At 46.2% G+C, this 14,215-nt stretch overlaps 1 long non-coding RNA gene across 1 annotated transcript in view; it reads right to left on the reverse strand.

Annotated features, from left to right (window-relative positions):
* Nucleotides 1–4,534, reverse strand: part of LOC308468668 — a 64,601-nt gene extending 60,067 nt beyond the window's left edge. Inside the window, exon 1 of the long non-coding RNA XR_013981797.1 lies at nt 3,982–4,534. This is a non-coding gene — a long non-coding RNA (uncharacterized lncRNA). The remainder of the gene's footprint in view (nt 1–3,981) is intronic.
* Between the last annotated feature and the right edge of the window lie 9,681 nt (nt 4,535–14,215).

The raw sequence follows: 14,215 nt of genomic DNA on the forward strand, positions 1-14,215 counted from the left end.
GAAGTAATAGTGCCACTGTATTCTGCTCTGGTCAGACCTCACCTGGAGTACTGTGTCCAGTTCTGGGCACCACAGTTCAAGAAGGACACTGACAAACTGGAACGTGTCCAGAGGAGGGCAACCAAAATGGTCAAAGGCCTGGAAACGATGCCTTATGAGGAACGGCTAAGGGAGCTGGGCATGTTTAGCCTGGAGAAGAGGAGGTTAAGGGGTGATATGATAGCCATGTTCAAATATATAAAAGGATGTCACATAGAGGAGGGAGAAAGGTTGTTTTCTGCTGCTCCAGAGAAGCGGACACGGAGCAATGGATCCAAACTACAAGAAAGAAGATTCCACCTAAACATTAGGAAGAACTTCCTGACAGTAAGAGCTGTTCAACAGTGGAATTTGCTGCCAAGGAGTGTGGTGGAGTCTCCTTCTTTGGAGGTCTTCAAGCAGAGGCTTGACAACCATATGTCAGGAGTGCTCTGATGGTGTTCCTGCTTGGCAGGGGGTTGGACTCGATGGCCCTTGTGGTCTCTTCCAACTCTATGATTCTATGATTCTATGATCTCTGTGGGCTGCTTCCAGCCCATGGGCCTTAGGTTGCTGACCCCTGCTCAACACTCACCTACTCTGAAGCACCCCTATGGGCCTGGGATTCCCAGTTATGTGTAAGCTTTCTCTATTGAGTGTCCACCAAACAGCAGTTAAAATCAGGGGAGAAAGAAGCATGTGCCAGGGAGGCCGTGGTCCCAGGCACACATTTTTTGTGGGGTGTGTGTGAACCAAACGCCCCCACACAGGCAACCACAGTGAGGCCCAGCCTGGTGCTCCTATCCACCCACCTAGAGCTTTGTCAGTTGGCTGGGCTTCTGTGCGGGTGGCAGGCAGCTTAAGGAGGCCTTGCTTTGCTCTGGTGGGAGTGGGGTCACTTAATGATGCAGCTTCAGTGGCACCGGAGGGACTGGTGCCCCCCGCCTGGTGTGTGCACACACGCACACGCGCACCCTGCCCGGCACGCACACATGTGCCCGCCCTGAGCACTGACAACCGACACTACGCTGCTGGTTTAAACATAAGTACAGTGGTACCTCAGGTTAAGTACTTAATTCATTCCTGAGGTCCGTTCTTAAGCTGAAACTGTACTTAACCTGAAGCACCACTTTAGCTAATGGGGCCTCCTGCTGCCGCCGCGCCACCGCTGCATGATTTCTGTTCTCATCCTGAAGCAAAGTTCTTAACCTGAGGTACTATTTCTGGGTTAGCGGAGTCTGTAACTTGAAGCATATATAACCTGAAGCATCTGTAACCCAAGGTACCACTGTAATTATAACAGGTACTGCAGTGTGAAAGGAACATTAGAAAATGGAACAGAAGCACTGGCATTATATTGGGAAAACTAATACAGTGGTACCTCGGGTTAAGTACTTAATTCGTTCTGGAGGCCCGTTCTTAAGCTGAAACTGTTCTTAACCTGAGGTACCACTTTAGCTAATGGGGTCTCCCACTGCCGCTGCGCCGCCACCACAGAATTTCTGTTCTCATCCTGAAGCAAAGTTCTTAACCTGAGGTACTATTTCTGGGTTAGCAGAGTCTGTAACCTGAAGCATATGTAACCTGAAGCGTATGTAACCCCAGGTACCACTGTACTCAGCTGAAAAAGCAAAAACTGCAAACAGTACACAGAACACTTTTAAATACTAAACCTGAGGCCTGAAGGTCGTAATTCTGCTGAAGTTCAAGAACAACAGATGAAGCAGAAATATTGTCTGTGTGAGACATTACAACACATGGTCCACAACCCCCGGCGTTTAATGCTAGATTATATTGCAGCTGCAAAGTGTGCTAACAGCTTGTTAGAAATGACCCCATTTACACAGAGAGCCAACATGCTCTCTTTGCTAATCAGATTTCAGAGGATTTTGTATGTAGCACATCAGATTCAGCTCCAGCCTGAAGAAGCTGGAGAAGGGCACTGAGCGACCTAATGAAGGCGTCCCCCCCCCCCCCGTTTTTTTTTTTAATGCACTTTGGGTGCCTTTTGCGGAACCTTTGAGCTGTGTACTGACATCAAGAGCACATGTACTTCCCTGTGGTGGGTGGGAATTATAGAAATTCTCTCTCTGCACAAGATAATGAATGGAAAGGGTAATTTGGTGAGAAGAAAAATATTGGGAGCAGTATAATCAGTGCCTCCCCCCTCAAAAAAAAAATGTTAAAATGTGCCACTTACTGTAATAACTTCATGGTGAGTACTGGAATATACACAATTTTTTATTCACAAAATTGTATAAAACATGTAACAATTTTTTTAAACTTCTAATTAGTAGCCACATTAATCAGAATGGGGGAGGAGAGAGAAGGTTACTGGCAACCCAAAAGACCCATGAAAAAAAATCCACATTACTATGGTATCTAACAGTCAATAACAAGCATGGTGGACATCGCTATGGAGGGAGCTTTGTAACTTTGGTGCTACTGTAGTGAATGCCCTGTCCCACATCAACACCCATTCATGCAACCCTCTCTGTCCTCCATTCAAGCAAGCGAGAAGCATTATCGGAGTTCAAGAGACATATTCCAGACAGGCAAAAGCATTCAAGGCTTGTGCACAAGTAGGGCCAGTGAGAGATGTGGTCTTGCTCAGGAGGAGGTATAGCCTGGGAAGAGTCCCAAGGGCTACACAAAGTAGCCCCAAAGGCCACGTTTAGTTCCCAGACTTTAGGTTCTGAACCCCTGATTCAGTGCTTTAAAGGTTAAAAGCAGCACTTTACTGTTGGATCTGGACTGATGAGCATGATAATAATGCACAAATTGTTAAGAGAGTTGAGGAACACCAGTGGGAGCAAAACAGCAGAAGTGAATGGGCACCCTGCTGACTGAGGCCAAGGGTCTTTAGTAATCTAGGTTTGGTCAGAATAGACCCATTTAAATGAATGGACCTAAGTTAGTTGTTTCCATTAGCTCCACCGGTTCTAGTCTGACTAGAACTGACACTCAATGCAGCCTATTCATTTAATGGTTATGAGAGAAGTGTATAATGGGACAGGACAACTTGCTCTCTAAAGGTTATATTAGGGCCTGATTAAGAAGTTGGAATCTACAGTTTGGTGATGTTGACCTTCTTAAATATATCTCATTATTACTAACTTGGATAGATGCTTCGCCTCAAATCACAAACATTGAATTGAGGCAACAACTGACTTGTTCCAAGTAACGACACAAAAACAACCCAGAATTTCACTCTAGGCAGCAAAAACACAATGCCAAATATAACCCAGTAATACAGCAGCCACTTTCTCCCCACACTTTGCTTGAAAAGGGTGGGGGAGATAACAATTGGGCCTGCCAGTGAGATCATGCTCCCCATCCCTGCACTAAACCAAACTTCAACTAATAAAAGCACAATAAAACCACAAATTGCTCCACAGACTACTAGAGAGACCTGGGCCTTTCTTCTTGAAAGCTTGGCTTGTTTTCTTTCTGCCTACTTTGTGCCTGCCTTGCAATGGTTTCCCAACAGCCTGAGTGCCTCTGCAGGGTCCTGCAACTGACATTGTCTCATTGTGCCATCATTTTCATTGGCCAGCTGAGAGAGCAACTGTGAAGAACTCTTCTCAGAGATCTTCAACCACCAACTTTAATGACTAATTCCCTCCCCTCACCCTGTCAAAAAAATGCCAGTGTGTCTTTACAGTTGAAACAACAGTTTCCTAAGACTAAATTCTACCACTCTGTTCTACTGCTACAGTCTTTAATGGCTTTATTCCACCCTTAGCTGTTACAGAGCTATAATTACGCTGAGGAACGGAAGCACAGTTCACAACCTGTTGTCATCCATTCTTCAGCCACTGAGCAGCTCAGATGCTGCAGTCATTAGCTGCATTATCCCACCACCTACCATTGCCACCTTAATATTACTCTGTCTGGGAGCAGTAATTATTTTGTGCAACAGCAACACTTTTCCTTGCCCTTCTAGCCTCCTCCCATCAGTACTTCAACCCAGTGGCGTAGCGTGGGTTGTCAGCACCCGGGGCAAGGCAAGTAATTTGCGCCCCCTAACCCGTGGATTTTAGCACTCGAGTGCGAGCGCCCCCCCCAGGTGTTGCGCCCGGCCCCCCTGCACCCCCCCACGCTACGCCACTGGGGCTGGGGGCGAGCGAAGGAGCCAAGGACCCCCCCCAAAGGCTCAGCAGGAATTTATTAAATTTATTATTTGCGGAGCCCCCGCGGGCCGAGGCAGCCGAAGCCCCCTCCCCTCAGGCGCCTCCCCGCCCCCTCCTCTCCTTGGGCTGTAGGTGGAGCTCCAGATCCGGGCTTGGCGAGCGCCTCTCCTCCTCCCGGCCGGGTCCGGGGGCTTCCAGCCGTGCTCCGTCCTCGCCCCCCCCCCCCGCGGTTGAGACTTGCGCTGAGAGCCGGAGCCAGCGGCGCCCCCTTCTGCCGGGAGACCCTCGCCCGCCCGCCGGCTTCCTCTCGGAGGGTTTTGGGGAGCGCAAGGCGCGGCGAGGCCCCTCGGAGCTCTCCTCCCTCCCAGTCAGCAGAAGCAGCCGCCGCCTGTGGCTGGGCCGAGGGGATGGCGGCGGCGGCGGGGTGCGGAGGCTGCCCGTGCCCGGCCAGGCGTCGGTGGCAGTGTCGGCGCTGCTGCAGCGGCTGCTCCTCCTGCGAGCAGTGAGTGGAGCGCAGTCGCAGCGGCGGCGGGGAGCGCGCACGCGCTAGGGCGTAAGGCTGGCGGTAGCGGCGGGGAGCCCGGCGGAGGAAGGAACTTGTCCCTTCCCTCTGGACTCGCGCCCCCCCCCCAATGTTGCGCCCGGTGTGGCCGGCACCCTTGGCACCCCCCACGCTACGCCACTGCTTCAACCACTGGATACTACTACAGGGCAACTGAACAAAAGTCCTGAGTTACACTCCTACTCTATTGACAGAGCACAAACAAAAGCAAGCCATAACTTACGTATGTGATAGAAAACCGTAACAGGAGTGGTGGCTTGCTGCAGAGATGGTGGAGTCATGGGCGGATTCTAAAGTCAATAATATTTTGACAAAAACCCGGTGCCTGCCCCTCTATCTGCCAAGCAGTGGCAAGAGCGCATGGGGTCAGAGGCATGCCTACAGGGTGTGTGTCCCCTTGGAGAATAGAAGACACGGCAGAGACTGTCGTGCTTTAAGAAATAGGGTTTATTCGCCTATTTGCTTCTTCAGTCTGCATGGAGGAAGTCCAGATCTTACAGCATGCACCATTCCAGAGGCAACAGCGCAAGTAACCTTCAGGCTGCTTTCCTCAAAAAATGGATCCCAGCCTTTCTTTCCTTTCTTCTTCCCAGAAACACCTTGCCCTCCCCCAGAGCAGTTACCCTGGAAACCAGCTGCACTGGGTACTGGGTGCAGAGAGGGCTTCAGCTCCAACATTTTTGAGCAGGGAGCACTGCCACCGCCGGGTGCCCTCCACGTGCCCCAGCCCCAGCCTCCACCCCGGCAGCCCAGGAGCCGGGCAGCGGCTGGGACGAGCAAGTGTCCTGCCCTCATCTGGGGCACACCTGGCGGCATCAGGTGACACATCATGTGACTGTGTCTCCTCAGTTTGGGGGGCAAGTCAGCATTCCTGCTGGCAACCTCCCAAATCCCCAATCTCTGGTAATATTTACGGCCCTTGTCTTGTTAACACCCCTCAATGGGCCCTCAATGTCTTTCTATTGTTCCCTTAATTGCCCTACCTTGGCCAGACTACAAAAGAATTCCTTTGCAACATATTGTTGTTTAGTCGTGTCCGACTCTTCGTGACCTCATGGACCAGAGCACGCCAGGCACTCCTGTCTTCCACTGCCTCCCACAGTTTGGTCAAACTCATGCTGGTAGCTTCGAGAAGACTGTCCCACCATCTCTTCCTCTGTCGTCCCCGTCTCCTTGTGCCCTCCATCTTTCCCAGCATCAGGGTCTTTTCCAGGGAGTCTACTCTTCTCATGAGGTGGCCAAAGTATTGGAGCCTCAGCTTCACGATCTGTCCTTCCAGTGAGCACTCAGGGCTGATTTTCTTAAGAATGGAGAGGTGTGATCTTCTTGCAGTCCATGGGACTCTCAAGAGTCTCCTCCAGCACCATAATTCAAAAGAATCAATTATTCGGCGATCAGCCTTCTTTATGGTCCAGCTTTCACTTCCATACATCACTACTGGTTGCAACATATATTGAACCATATATATATATATATATATCCCTTCCCACCCCAAATAATCTCAATCCTAGAATTTATTAATTTCTATGTTTATCCTAAATCTATAACTATGGGATAAGTGGGAATGATGGCCCCAAATAAGGATGGAAGAGAAAGCAGGGTTGACCCTCCTGTGCAACAGTTGATGTATGGGGAGACAAATCCTGCCCTGTTCAGGTACAGGAGATTCCCAAGCACTGCACAATGGATTTTGACAGGTAGGTGGGATACCCCACCTGTCGAAGTTGGTTTATGGGGGTAGAGTCACATAAGGATCTGCCCGGTGGAGCCAAATCATTTTTTTGGCAGTCTATAATCAGGCAATAACTTTTTCATTTTTCCTGTTTCATTCATTGCACAATGCAAGTTGTGTTTTAAACCCTGTCTGTAATTTTATAATCATATCCATTTTATCCACACCTGATTTTTTAAATTAATTTTTACTGTGTTATCAAAAGCTTCTCGCGTTGAATTTGTTGTTAATGCTTGCTTTTCCATTTGTGTGTATTGTCTGTCTCTGTTGTTCAATAACATTTAAAACATTGGCGTGGCGGGGAATAGCTCCAGCCCTGTTATATTTACAATTGTGCTGATACCAACAAAAAATATAATTAAATCTTTATTTTTAAAAAGCCCTAATGCGACCTATGGAATTACTGACAAAAGGGCAGGTGCTGGATCCATCACCACCAATTGTTCTACTGTGGCTGATACTTACTGAAATGTTCTGTGCCAAGATGAACACATCATGGGGCACCTCCACCACATATGGTAGTATGTTCCTGGGAAATTACAATACGGAGAAAATCCTAGTTGTACTGGTGTATAAGACCAGCTTATCACCTTGTAATGTGTCTCTTATCTGACTCTGAATTGATCAGTGATTTCAGCCACCCTCCATGCCATATATCATCCTGTGGCACATATCACAGATCGGCTTCCCACACCTCCTCCAGCCCCTCTGTATTTCCTATTTCTGGCAGAAGTTCCACATATTACCTTGAGTTCACCCCCTTTAAGTCGAGGTTGGGGTTAAAACAAATACCTTTTAAAAATCCTAAACCTCTGATTGCTTCAACAGTTTTGGCCAGCTGAACATTTGAACTTGTCCAAGTGACAGACAGATGGTGCACACTTCTTCCAGCTTTTCAAAGGACTGGCATTTTTGAACAAGTCCAAAAGTAAGTATAGTCCTTTTAACTCCCAGTCTGTATATTGCCTGCATTTACTAACCTCTGAAAACTGTGGATGATACAGAGATGGAAATAGGGGTGATGTCAGTGGTGCCCCCAGACTCTTAAGAGTTTGGAGCCAGTGGTGGTGTAGTGGTTAGAATTAGGACCCGGGAGTACAGGGTTCAAATCCCACTCAGCCATGAAGCTCATTGGGTGAGCTAGATGCAATACTAGGTCCTTGGCAATTTTCTACTGGGATAATGTGGCCTATTTTTCACCCCTGCTTTAAAGATCCAACTCAGAATCTTGAATTGGGTTTAGAAATAAATCAGTCAATACTGGGGCAATCAATATAAGCAGTGCTTTTTTCCCCTGAAAAAATGTTTAGGGGTACAGTGGTACCTCGGGTTACATACGCTTCAGGTTACAGACTCTGCGAACCCAGAAATAGTACCTCAGGTTAAGAACTTTGCTTCAGGATGAGAACAGAAATCGTGCTCCGGCGGTGCAGCGGCAGCAGGAGGCCCCATTAGCTAAAGTGGTGCTTCAGGTTAAGAACAGTTTCAGGTTAAGAACGGACCTCCAGAACGAATTAAGTTCTTAACCCGAGGTACCACTGTACTCCAATTTTCCTACTCATATTGAAATACTGCCCCCTCAATGAGGCCAAACTTAGATTCACAAAATGTTTATGGGTATGTGTACCCCTATGTCCACCCAGAAAAAAGTACTGAATATGAGTATGCTAATTTGTGCCCATCATCATTCAAGGCAGTGGCGTACTGTACCAGCTGAAGTTTCTGAACTGTCTTCATAGGTCCATGGAGAGCACCATACAATTGTCTAATTTCCAGCATTAGATACTTCCTCTCCAGAGAAAGGAGTGAAAATACCATGGCTGGGTGGAGAATTCCAATTTGTTTGCATTTGCTTCTCAAGCACCAGTGATTAAAGTGCAAAATAAGCAGTTTTATTCCACCTTTCTATTGTCCAGATCTATTCCCCACACTGTAATAGAACTCCTCCCCACACGGCACACTGCTTACTTGTGCAAGGTAAATTGGAGAAGCTGAAAATCAATCTCTGCTCTCGCCACCTCATCCATCAGCTCTGAGAGTTCCCCTAGCAGCAAACCTTTGCCTGGCAAAACTTGTTTTTCACTGTCTGGCAATTGTGGAGGGAGCCCCAAACCCAGACTAAAATATTAAGCAGCTGCTAATGCAAGCACAGAAGCTGTAAACCAAACAACTAATTGAGTTTGTGGTGTGGGAGTACAGAGAGATCCACGTCATGTAATGAAATTGTGTGTTCCTGTAGACTTCTGGAATTAATAGCATGGATTAACCTGAAATAACCATGGTAACACAGTGATAGTTAAGAACAATAAATCATCTTCCACACATTTACAGGTGGTTCAAGGGTTTGGGGGGCCTTGGAAGAAGTTTGTAAAGCTGTGCAAAGGAGTAAAAGTGCCTTGGAGACATGGCAAACATCTAGGGGAAAGCCCTTTCAATAGTCCCAGCTGTTTCTGACCCTCATTCAGAATCCATCCATCACATACAATCCTATGAGACCACTGTGTAATTCGTAAGCACTTGCTTAACAAAACTATATGAAGTGCCAGTAGATTGCTGGGAGGGACAGACATGGGGGCTGGAGGGGTCAATGAGTATGCGAGAAACTCTAATTACCTACTCTGGATTTAGAGAATCAGCTTTACTGAGAGAGATGTGCCAGCAGATGGCCTTGGCCTCCTCCTTGCGGGTGGGGAAGTATGAGTATGTGGGGAATATGACTGTAAGTGAAGAAGAGGGGGAAAAAAGGAAGTAGAATAATAGAGCTGTAAGGTTGGGAGCTACTCCAAGGGTCATCTAGTCCAACCCTCTGTAATACTGGAAAATTCAGCTTAAGAAGCTCTTACAGATGGCCATCAAACCTTTCTTTAAAAACCTCCAGTGAAAGAGAGTCCACCACTTTACAATATATTTTGTTCCACTGCTGAACAGCTCTTAATATCATAAAGTTCTAATGTTTAATCAGAATTTCTTTTCTTGCAGTTTGAATCCATTGGTTCAGGTCATACCCTCTGGAGGAAACAGGAAACAAGCTTGCTTCATATTCCATGTGTCAGACCTTCACATATTTGAAGATGGCTATATTCTCTTCTCTCCTGCCAACCTAGCAGTTCGAAAGCACATCAAGTGAAAGTAGATAAATAGGTACCGCTCCAGCGGGAAGGCAAACAGTGGTTCCGTGCGCTGCTCTGGTTCGCCAGAAGTGGCTTAGTCATGCTGGCCACATGACCTGGAACCTCCCTCGGCCAATAAAGCAAGATGAGCGCCGCAACCCCAGTCGGCCACGACTGGACCTAATGGTCAGGGGTCCCTTTAACTTTACCTTTATATTCTCTTATCCAGGCTAAAGATGCGCAGTTCCCAGTATCCCAGCCTTTTTCTTAGTCTTAAAACAAACACAAAAAGGGAGCAGGTATTTGGGCCCTCCGCTCATAACAGTTCTGCAGATGATTTCCCGAACACATTAAAAATCTTTAGATATCAGTGCAATGTGGAAATCATCATCATCACTTGACCAAAACGGACTGTTAAGTAGTTTTACAAAGTACAAAAACCAGTCACACACACCTTAAAATATAGGCACCCAGAATTAAAATGCACAATAAAACAATCCCATTAAAACATCAAAACATAATTACCCGTAATTAAAATCTGTGTTAAAAATCACCCAGCAATTAAAAAGGGGACTGTGGATGAATGATGAAAGGAATGCTTCTGCAAACAGGTGCATCTTCAAAAGCCAGCAGAATGTCAATACAGACGGAGCCTCCTGTATTATCAGTGGGGAGCTCATTCCATAATACCTGTAAGATCAGCTCTTAATAAAATTAAAAACAGCCTAGATTTCCCTGTAACTTAGCCAGATTGTCCTCCAGCACAAAATATAAGTAGGCTAGCTCTCTATTACTCCCTTTCCTCCCTGCTACTCCGTAATCATATGACCCAACTCTTAGGGGGCTGAGAGAGCTTCAGACCCCTCCAATAAAATATTTGAGCCCCCACTCCGTTGATGGGCATTGCCATTTAGATGGTTTGCATGCATCAAATCATGTGATCAATTATGTGGGAGTGCGGCTTACCTGCCTTCCCCCTATTTTATTCAAGTTGGCACCATAGCTGTCAACTTTTCCCTTTTCTTGCGAGGAATCCTATTCAGAATAAAGGAATTTCCCTTAAAAAAAGGGAAACGTTGACAGCTATGGTTGGCACCCCTGCCCATAACTCTGTGGTACAGTGGTACCTTGGGTTACATACGCTTCAGGTTACATACACTTCAGGTTACAGACTCCGCTAACCCAGAAATAGTAACTTGGGTAAAGAACTTTGCTTCAGGATGAGAACAGAAATCGTGCTTCAGCAGCGCGGCGGCAGCAGGAGGCCCCATTAGCTAAAGTGGTGCTTCAGGTTAAGAACAGATTCAGGTTAAGAACGGACCTCCGGAACGAATTAAGTACTTAACCCGAGGTACCACTGTATAGGAAAAAATGTCCTCTTCCAGCACAGACTTAAAGAGTTTTCTCTCTCATGGGCTAGCTCTGAGCAACTCAACTGAAGGGGAAAAAATTAATCACAAATCAGCCAGCCATCTCCAAGCGACCTTCCTCTGCTGAGTCTGTATGGAAGAAATGAATGATCACCTAGCATGCTGGTGAGTGTGCCAGCCCAAAATATCACAATCAAGACAGGAAGGGATATTCCAGTGCACCGTCTAGCCTGGAATAACCCTTTCCTCCCCACCCAAAGGTGACTGTTGGTCCTTGGAACTGAGAAACGTTATTGTTATAGAACTGGGGGGTCCTCCCTAAAAACTAGGAACATATAAATACTAGGATTTTGATTAATTGGGATACGGATTAAAGTACAGTGGTACCTTGGTTTGCATACATCTTGGTTTGCATACGTTTTGGATTACAAAAACATCAAACCTGGAAGTGCGTATCCCAGTGTGCAACCTTTTTTTGGATTACGAACAAAAAAATTTTGGAGGCCACATTGGATTACAACCTGTTTTGGTTTACAAATGGACCTCTGGAACGGATTATGGTTGTAAACCAAGGTACCAATGTATAGAACTGTGCCAAACAGGGAATTCAGGAGAGCAGACCTGTGTTTCAGTTTGAATTTGATCTATCTGGCTTCAAACAAACCTGAATCAAATTTCTATCCCCATCCCACAGTGGCCCACAAATAGGACCTAGTTTGTCAAGAAGAAACATTCTAGACTGTCTTTCTCTGTAAATGCTTGTTTTCAATCTGGAAGAATCTTCTGAAGCCCCATGAAAGCCATTTCATCATGTGAGCCACTTCTTGCAGTCCAAAATGGTAGAGTCCAGACACAGGGCCACTATGAACAGCCACATTCATTTCAGATAACATAGTGTTAATCTTCCATTTATCCAGGATCAAAAAAGCAATCACTAACTCAGCAAATAGCTCTTTCAAGAATACATGACATGTGTGTAATTGACATTTAGCTAGAATATATATTAAGCTTGATTAAGACAGCAGGTCTCCACGCAAATTTTTAAATACTGGCACAATAAATGAAGACTGGAGGTTCTGAATAAGTATCTCTTAGTTCACTGTAGGCTCTGGAAAATCAGTCTTGGCAGCTGTGCCAAGAGGAGTAAATGGATTCTTTTCCAGCCTGTTGCTTCCTCTTTACCTCAGAAATAAATCCTGTTTTTCTCTGTCTGAGGTTCTGCCTGGCAGTGATCAAACGTGAATTGGCTGATGCCCTCTGGAAATGTTTCTACAAAAGGCCAATGACACCAAGATTAAAGCAAGCTGGAATCAATTTTACTGCATCTGAATCAGGCTGTGCTCAATTTTGACCTAATACAAGGAGTTAGGCAAGGCAAATAGTAAATGGATTGAAGTTGATGGGCTCCGTTTGCAGCAAAGCAGACTTAGACTGGACAGCAGGAAATGCTTCCCACCTGGGTTAAAATTTGGTAATAGGACAAGGTGCCCTAGAAGAGTAAATGGCCAAGCATGTGACAGCTCAGAGAGGGAAATCAGAACAGTTTCTGTTTGTCTACGATATTGATGTTGGACTTAAGCTCCCCTCCCTCCTGACCTTTGGCCTTGGTGTCTGTGACTGATAGGAGTTGAAGTCCAATATTACCTTGAAGGCCACAGCTTCTTCACCACCGGGCTAGAGGTTAGAAAGATGGTATTCTTTAAGAAGTTTCCAAAATACATATGAGCACAGTGACAACAAGGGTAGACCATATTTTTAAATACCATGATAGCTAATTGGAACCTCCATGGGTAGGCAAACTAAGGCTCGGGGGCCGGATCCGGCCCACTCGCCTTCTAAATCTGGCCCGTGGGCAGTCCGGGAATCAGTGTGTTTTTACATGAGTAGAATGTGTCCTTTTATTTAAAATGCATCTCTGGGTTATTTGTGGGGGATAGGAATTCATTCCTTTTTAATTTACTGTTCAAAATATAGTCCGGCTCCCCACAAGGTCTGAGGGACAGTGGACTGGCCCCCCTGCTGAAAAAGTTTGCTGACCCCTGCTCTAAGTTATATACAGTGGTGCCCCGCAAGACGAATGCCTCGCAAGACGAAAAACTCGCTAGACAAAAGGGTTTTGCGGTTTTTGAGCTGCTTCGCAAGATGAATTTCCCTATGGGCTTGCTTCTCAAGACGAAAACGTCTTGCAAGTTTGTTTCCTTTTTCGTAAAACCGTTAAAACCCAAGGTGCATTGCTTGAAGAGGTGCAGTTGCGACTTGACTTCGAGGAGCAACTCATAGCACGCAGTGTGGTAGCCTTTTTTGAGGTTTTTGAAGACTTTGGCGATTTTTGAAGCTTTTCCAAAACTTCTTTTGCAGCCATTTGGTAAGTGAAACTTTTAAAACTTTTTTGGGGGGTTTTGGATTTTGGGTTGGGGTGTTTGGAATTCAAGGACTTGGTGTTGGGGGGTTTTTGCAAGAATCTGGAAGCTTGTGGTTTTTTTCCTGCATTTTTATGATTTTTTGTGACCATTGGGCCACTCTGCTGTTTTTTAAAAAAAATTCTGGATTTGAATTTCTGTGTGGTGGGTGGCTGGGGGAACAGTTGAGGAGGGGTTTGCAAGAATCTGGAAGCTTGTGTGGTTTTTTTTCTGAATTTTTATGATTTTTATTGTTCCTTCAATTTTTGAATTTATTGTTCCTTCAATTTTTGAAATGCTCTTTACAGTATGTGTGACTTTAAAGAGCACTTAATAAACTCTTGTTGTACCAAATTTGGCTTTGTTTGGACTTTTTTTGACCATAGGAATGCATTAATTGAATTTCAATGCATTCCTATGGGATTTCGTGCTTCGCAAGACGAAAAATTCGCTAGACGAAAAAACTCGCGGAACGAATTAATTTCGTCTTGCGAGGCACCACTGTATCTGAATACCGCATTGGGAAGGGGCAACCAGTAGAGGGTGTCTGTTGTCTTCCATGTCCTGTTTTGGGGCTTCCTGGAAACTTCTTGTTCTCCTTTACTGAAATGTGGATGCTGGACTAGATGCACCTTGGTCCGAAGCAGCCTGGTTCTTCCTATATCCTAACTGGCATACTGGAAGCTCATTTCTCTTCCTCCTACCCCAAGGCTTCTCACCAACCCCTTACTAGTCACCCAGTTTCTCCCCAGTGGGCTGAACTAATGACAAAGGGCCATGGTTGTAGCCAAGGGGGCAGCAGGGGCAGTGGCGTAGCTAGCTGCTCAGGTGCCTGGTGCGGTATGTGTGTCCTGCAGCCAGGGGCGGGGCGAGCCAAGGCAGAGCATGCTG

This window comes from Podarcis pityusensis, assembly GCF_964106645.2.
Source record: "Podarcis pityusensis genome assembly, chromosome: Z".
Lineage (NCBI taxonomy): Eukaryota > Metazoa > Chordata > Lepidosauria > Squamata > Lacertidae > Podarcis > Podarcis pityusensis.